This window comes from Pongo pygmaeus, chromosome 1 (assembly GCF_028885625.2).
Source record: "Pongo pygmaeus isolate AG05252 chromosome 1, NHGRI_mPonPyg2-v2.0_pri, whole genome shotgun sequence".
Classification (NCBI taxonomy): Eukaryota; Metazoa; Chordata; class Mammalia; order Primates; family Hominidae; genus Pongo; species Pongo pygmaeus.
In genome coordinates, this window is record NC_072373.2 from 220226818 (window position 1) to 220234892 (window position 8075).

The 8075-nt window shown below is 48.2% G+C and overlaps 1 pseudogene; it reads left to right on the top strand.

The window, feature by feature from the left end:
• Positions 1-5749: 5749 nt before the first annotated feature.
• LOC129008038 (cofilin-1-like) lies at positions 5750-6602 on the top strand (annotated as a pseudogene).
• The last annotated feature ends 1473 nt before the right edge of the window (positions 6603-8075 follow it).

Sequence of the window (8075 nt, forward strand, 5' to 3'; positions counted from 1 at the left end):
TCCCCCTCCTAGGCCCTCACTAGGGTGTTCATCTGTCTTTAAATCTGCATGTGTCTGTACAAAGCATGCACAGTTGTTCTGTGGATGTACTTAGCAATAACCAGACATTTATTCAGCACCTACCATGGTGCCAGGTGTTACCCTAGATCAGGGAGCAACAAACCACAGCCCATTGCCAGCTTTTATACAACCTGCAAGCCAAAAATGGTTTATATATATGTATATATATACATATATTTCTTTTTTGAGATGGAGTCTCGCCCTGTTGCCCAGGCTGGAGTGCAATGGTGCCATCTCAGCTTACTGCAACCTTCGCCTCCTGGGTTCAAGTGATTCTCCTGCCTCAGCCTCCCCAGTAGCTGGGACTACAGGTGCCTGCCACCACGCCCGGCTAATTTTTTTTTTTGTATTTTTAGTAGAGACAGAGTTTCACCACGTTTGCCAGGCTGGTCTCGAACTCCTGACCTCAAGTGATCCGCCTGCCTCTGCCTTCCAAGGTGTTGGGATTACAGGCGAGAGCCAATGCACCCGGCCAGTTTTTACATCTTTAAATGGCTGAAAAAAATCAAAAGAATACTGTTTTGTGACACCTGACAATTTTATGAAATTCAAGTGTCAGTATCCATGGCTAAGTTCTACTGGTGCACAGCCACACTCATTTTTTTGTTTGTTTGTTTTTTTGAGACGGAGTCTCGCTCTGTCGCCCAGGCTGGAGTGCAGTGGTGTGATCTCGGCTCACTGCAACCTCCGCCTGCTGGGTTCAAGCGATTCTCCTTCCTCAGCCTCCTGAGTAGCTGGGATTACAGGTGTGCGCCACCATGCCTGGCTAATTTTTGTATTTTTAGTAGGGACGGGGTTTCTCCATGTTGGCCAGGCTTGTCTCAAACTCCTGACCTCAGATGATCCACCTGCCTTGGCCTCCCAAAGTGCTAGGATTACAGACGTGAGCCACCGCACCGGGCCCACGCTCATTTTTTATGTACATCTCTGGTTGCTTTGACGCCACACTGGCAGACTTGAGTAGTTACAGCAGAGATTGTATGGCACAAAGCCGAAAATACTGACTGTCTGGCCCTTTACAGAAAAAAGAAAATTGCTGACCAGTGCTCTAGAGGTTGGGGATACTCTAGGGAACGTATGTGTTTAATTTATATAAATAGAATGATGGTTTAACTGGGGCTGGGGAGCAAATTCAATCTGGGATTTTTGAGAGTGACAGAGAGGCTATTAATTACTGGGACAACTTAGGGTCAACTATCTGTCCCTGGAAAGCAAGGATGCATGATTATCTCTCTCTAACCCTCATTCTGCCCAAGATCACTGGCTTTGCTTGTTGTATTTTAAGAATGTGTTGGCTGGGCATGGTGGCTCAACCCTGTAATCCCAGCACTCTGGGAGGCTGAGGAGGGCGGATCACCTGAGGTCAGGAGTTCGAGACCAGCCTGGCCAAGGTGATGAAACCCTGTCTCTACTAAAAATGCAAAAAATTAGCCAGGCATGGTGGTGGGCGCCTGACAGAGCGAGACTCCGACTCAAAAAAAAAAAAAAAAAGAATTTGTTGGCTAGGCATGGTGGCTCACACTTGTAATCCCAGCACTTTGGGAGGCCAAGGTGGGACGACTGCTTGACCTCAGGAGCTGGAGGCCAGCCTGGGCAACATAGCAAAACCTAATCTCTACTAAAAACACAAAAATTGGCCGGGCGTGGTGGCTCATGCCTATAATTCTAGCACCTTGGGAGGCTGAGACAGGTGGATCACTTGAGGCCAGGAGTTCGAGACCAGCCTGGCTAACATGGTGAAACCCCAACTCTACTGAAAATACAAAAATTAGCTGGGCATGGTGGCACACACCTGTAATCCCAGCTATTTGGGAGGCTGAGGCAGGAGAATCTCTTGAACTGGGGAGGTGGAGGTTGCAGTGAGCTGAGATTGTGCCACTGCACTCCAGCCTGCGTGACAGAGCAAGACTCTGTTTTAAAGAAACAAAACAAAAATTAGCCAGGTGTAGTGTTGTGAGCCTGTAGTCCCAGCTACCTTGGAGGCTGAGGTAGGAGCATTACTTAAGCCCAGAAAGTAAAGGCTTCAGTGAGCTCTGACAGTGTCACTGTATTTCAGCCTGGGCGGCAGAGCAAGACGCTGTCTCAGAAAAAAAAAAACAAAATTTCTCTGGGTTGTAGCCCTAGAATAGGACTCAGCAAACTATGGCCCATAGGCCAAATCTGGGGCATGGCAGTTTCTGTACAGTCAGCAAGCTAATTTTTGAATGACTGGGGTAAAAAATCAAAAGAAGAATCATATTTTGTGACACATTAAAATGACATGGAGGCTGGACGTGGTGGCTCACACTTGTAATCCCAGCACTTTGGGAGGCCAAGGTGGTAGGATCACTTGAAGCCAGGAATTCAAGACCAGCTTGGCCAACATGGTGAAACCCGTCTCTATTAAAAATACAAAAATTAGCCAGGCGTGGTGATGTGCACCTATAATCCCAGCTACTCAGGAGGCTGAGATACAAGAATCGCTTGAATCCAGGAGGTGGAGGTTGCAGTGAGCCAAGATTGCACCACTGCACTCCAGCCTGGGCAACAGAGTAGAGTCTGTTTCAAAAAAAAAAAAAAAAAAAAAGAAAAAGACAGAGAGTTCACATTTCAATGTCCATAAAGGTTTTGGAACACAGCCCCACCCACTCATTTGCATATTATCTAAGGCTGTAGCAGTGTCTTTGTGGTCTGCAAAGCCTAAAATATTTACTATCTGGCAGGGCGCCGTGGCTCACGCCTGTAATCCCAGCACTTTAGGAGGCCAAGGCGGGTGCATCACGAGGTCAGTAGATTGAGACCATCCTCGCCAACATGGTGAAACCCCGTCTCTACTAAAAATACAAAAATTAGCTGGGCGTGGTGGCGCGTGCCTGTAATCCCAGCTACTTGGGAGGCTGAGGCACGAGAATAGCTTGAACCAGGGAGTCGGAGGCTGCAGAGAGTCGGAGGTTGCCCTGCTCTCCAGCCTGGCGACAGAGTGAGACTCCGTCTCAAAAAAATAAATAAATAAAAATAAAATAACTATTTTTTTAAAGCAAATTTTTATTTTATTAAAATAAAATAAAATTTTATTTTATTTATTTATTTTTCTGAGATAGGGTCTCCCTCTGTCACCCAGGCTGGAGTGCAGTGGTGTGATCACAGCTCACTGTAGCCTTGACTTTTCCAGGCTCAGGTTATCCTCCCACTTCAGCCTCCCAGGTAGCTGAAACTACAGGTGTACACCACCATACCTGGCTAATTTTTGTAATTTTTGTAGCGACGGGGTTTTCCCAGGCTGGTCTTCCTGTTTTCAACAGGTTTTCCTGTTGCCCAGGCTGGTCTGGAACACATGGGCTCAAGAGATCCACTTGCCTTGGCCTCCCAAAGTGCTGGGATTACAGGCGTGAGCCACCACACCTGGCCTATTTTTTTTTTTGAAACAGATGCTCGCTCTGTCACCCAGGCTGGAATGCAGTGGCGCAATCTCAGCTCACTGAAACCTCCATCTCCCAGGTTCAAGCAATTCTCATGCCTCAGCCTCCCGAGTAGTTGGGACTACAATCGTCCCCCAACAACACCCAGCTAATCTTTGTATTTTTTTTTTCTTTTGAGATGGAGTCTCACTCCCGTGGTGCAGGCTGGAGTGCAGTGGCGCAATCTCAGCTCACTGTGACCTCCACCTCCTGGGTTCAAGTGATTCTCCTTCCTCAGCCTCCCGAGTAGCTGGGATTACAGGCGTGTGCCACCACGCCCAGCTAATTTTTGTATTTTTTAGTAGAGACGAGGTTTCACCTTGTTGGCCAGGCTGGTCTCGAACTCCTGACCTCAGGTGATGCACCCACCTCGGCCTCCCAAATTGCTAGGATTACAGGTGTGAGCCACTGTGCCTGGCCTAATTTTTGTATTTTTGGTAGAGACAGGGTTTCACCATGTTGGCCAGGCTGGTCTAAAACTCCTGACCTCAGGTGATCTGCCTGCCTTGGCCTCTCAAAGTGCTATCTATTTTTTAATGGAAAAGTTCACCAATCTTGGCACCAGGTGATTGCTTCTAACTGCTGCAGTGTATGGGATAGTGTATAGTATGACTCTACCATAGTTTACTTGCTGGTTCCCCTGATGATTGTCCCTGTGATCAGTTATTCTAGGCACTGAGGATACAGCAAAGGAGCCGAGAAAAGTCCCTTCCCTCTGGGAACTTACAGTGGCCGGTGCTGGGTTCAGATCCCTTATTCAGCATAGACTCCATTCCCAGCACTTGATGTCAACGGTTGTTTGAATCCTCACAATAATTTTATAACATTGTCTCCATTTTTCAGGTAAGGAAACCAGCTCATAAGCGCCAGGATGGGCTTTTAGCTCCACCCCAGACTGGCTATGGCACCTGGGCTCTTAGCTCCTTGCTCTCCTGCCTGTCTGCACAGCTTGGCCAATCCTCCACCCGTCCCATTCCCACCTTCCTAATTTTTGCCTTTCTGCTGAGTGTAAAATGCTCTCTCATAACGTCATTTTCATTTGCATTTCTCCGATATCTCCCGAGTTTGAATATTTCTGGAATCTGAGCTCTCAACTGTTGATTTGCTTCTTTAAATCAAACTAGTATGTTTTCTAAACAAAGTGAAAAAACATTTTAACAAAGAAGTTTGCAGACATTTCCATACATGCCTCCCTCTGCTGCAACTTGAGGCATATGTTCTAGAAAAGAGACACATAGGTCTTGGTGTAACTTGCCTCATCCAGACCACATGGGGCCAAGTTCAAGTCACCAGACTTGAGACTTCTTCCAAATCACTAACAGCGCTAGGGCTCTATTTCCTCCTCTGTAAAATGGGGGTAGTAAGAGTACGGACCTCATATCATAGGATTATGGGGACAATTAAAGTGCTCGGTTCGGTCAGACCCTGGCAGCAACCACAGCAGCTCTCCTTTTCTCTGGCTCTCCTTGCCATCTCCTTTTCTTTTCCTTCCCCTCCTCTCCCCTCCCCACGAAGTCTCACTGTGTCGCGCAGGCTGGAGTCCAGTGGTGCAATCTTGGCTCACTGCAACCTCAGCCTCCCAGGTTCAACTTATTCTTATGCCTCAGACTCCTAAGTAGCTGAGATTACAAACACGTTCCACCACACCAGGCTAATTTGTGTATTTTTAGTAGAGATGGGGTTTTGCCATGTTGTCCAAGCTGGTCTCAAACTCCTGACCTCAAGTGATCCACCCACCTCTGCCTCCCTTAAAGTGCTGGGATTACAGGCATGAGCCATCATGCCCGGCTTTTCTTTTCTTTTCTTTTTCTTTCCTTCTTTCTTTCTTTCTTTCTTTCTTTCTTTCTTTCTTTCTTTCTTTCTTTCTTTCTTTCTTTCTTTCTTTCTTTCTTTCTTTCTTTTTCTTTCTCTCTCTCTCTTTCTTTCTTTTTCTTTCTTTCTTTCTCTTTCTTTCTTTCTCTTTCTTTCTTTCTTTGCTGTCGTTTTCGAGACACAGGCTCACTCTGTTGCTCAGACTGGAGTGCAGTGGTGTGAACATGGCTCATTGCAGCCTCGATCTCCTGGACTCAAGCAATCCTCCCCTCTCAGCCTCCCAAGTTGCTGGGCCTACAGGTACATGCCACCATGCCAGACTAATTTTTTTTTAAATATTTTGTAGAGACCAGGTCTTGCCATATTGCCTGGGCTGGTCTCAAACTTCTGGGCTCAAGCAATCCTCCTGCCTTGGCCTCCCAAACCTGGGATTACAGACATGAGCCACGGCACCTGGCTGCTATCTCCATTTCGTTTCTGAAAACATGGCCTTTGGTGTGGCTATCTCTGGTGGTGTCATCAGGGTGTTCACTGACATGACAGTGGGCAAATCTTCGACGCCAGAGGAGGTGAAGAAGTGCGAGAAAATGGTGCTGCTCTTCTGCCTGAGTGAGGGTGAGAAGAACACCACCCTGGAGGAGGGTGAGGAGACCCTGGTGGTTGACGTGGGCTGGACCGTTGACGACCCCTACACCACCTTTGCCAAGATGCTGCCAGACAAAGACTGCTGCTGTGTCCTCTGAGGTGACGCAACCTATGGGTCCGAGGAGAGCAAGGAGGACCTGGTATTTATCTTCTGGGCCCCTGAGTCTGCACCCCTTGAGGGCAAAATGATCTATACCAGCTCTAAGGATGCCATCAAGAAGCTGACAGGGGCCGGACCTGGTGGCTCACGCCTGTAATCCCAGCACTTTGGGAGGCCAAGGCGGGTGGATCACTTGAGGTCAGGTGTTCAAGACCAGCCTGGCCAACATGGTGAAACCCCATCTCTACTAGAAATACAAAAACTAGCTGGGTGTGATGGCACGTGCCTGTAATCCTAGCTACTCGGGAGGCTGAGGCAGGAGAATCGCTTGAACCCAGGAGGCAGAGGTTGCAGTGAGCAGAGATCACACCACTGCACTCCAGCCTGGGCAGCAGAATGAGACTCTGTCTCAAAAAAAAAAAAAAAAAAGAAGCTGACAGGGATCAAGCATGAACAAGCAAACTGCTACAAGAGGTCAAGGACCGTGGCACCCGGGCAGAGAAGCTGGGAGTGGCGCTGTCATCTCCCTGGAGGGCACGCCTTTGTGAGTCCCCTCCAGCCCCATGCCTGGAACATCTGGCAGCCCCAGACCTGCCCTTGGGGGTTGCAGGCTGCCCCCTTCCTGCCAAACCTGAAGTGCTGGGGGGATCCCAGCATGGGGAAGGCAATCTCTTCCAAACAGCCTGCCACCCCAGGGCCTTCCCAGCACCTGGGTTTTCTTCCTCCCTCCATTCCTGATGTTTCTGGACTTCCCAAACCACTTTTTTTTTTTTTTTTTTTTTTTTAATTTTGAGACAGAGTCTAACTCTGTTGCCCCGGCTGGAGTCCAGTGGTGCAATCACAGCTCACTGCAGCCTTGACCTCCCTGCCTCAAGCAATCTTCCCACCTCTGCCTCTGAAGTAGCTGAGACTACAGGTGCGTGTCACCACACCTGGCTAATTTTTATACTTTTTGTAGAGACAGGGTTTTTCTCTGTTGCCCAGGCTGGTCTTGAACTCCTGGGCTGAAGTGATCGTCCCACTTCAACCTCCCAGTGTGCTCCCACTCCAACCTTCCAATGAGCCACTGCATCCAGCCCCTAACTGATTTTGATCTGTTTCCTCTTGGGTTGAAGCAGACTAAATTGTCCCCAGGGACCCCAGTTTGGGGGAGGGGGCTGTATTTTTTTTTAAACAACACCGCTACTACCTGTGCTCCCAACTCCTAACCACAATAGTGACTTGATACTGGTCTGTGTATGAATGGAATGTTGTGAGATGGTCCCTCCCCTTGCCGGCTGGTCCCTCTCCCTTTTCCCGTGGTCACAGCCACTCATGGAAGTAGGACCAGTAAGGGACTGATACGGTTTGGCTGTGTCCCCACCCAAATCTCATCTTGAATTCCCGTTGTGGGAGGGACCTGGTGGGAGGTAATTGAATCGTGGGGGCAGGTCTTCCCGTGCTTTTCTAGTGATAGTAAGTCTCATGAGATCTCATGGTTTAAAAAGGGGAGTTTCCCTGCACAAGCTCTCTTCTCTTGTCTGCCACCATATGAGATGTGCCTTTCACCTTCCACTGTGATTGTGTGGCCTCCCCAGCCATGTGGAACTGTAAGTCCATTAAACCTCTTTCTTTTGTAAATTGCATGGTCTTGGGTATATCTTTATTAGCAGCCTGAAAGCGGACTAATACAGGGACCTTTGATAAAAAATTAAAGAGATAATAAAAATACATAAATAATTTTATTTATTTATTTATCTATTTTTGAGACAGAGTTTCACTCTTGTTGCCCAGGCTGGAATACAGTGGGATGATCTTGGCTTGCTGCAACCTCCACCTGCTGGGTTCAAGTGATTCTCCTGCCTCAGCCTCCCAAGTAGCTGGGACTACAGGCACCTGCCACCACGCCTGGCTAATTTTTTTTGGATTTTTAGTAGAGACGGGGTTTCACCATGTTGGCCAGGCTGGTCTCGAACTCCTGACCTCAGATGATCCACCCACCTTGGCCTCCCAAAATGCCAGGATTACAGGTGTGAGCCACT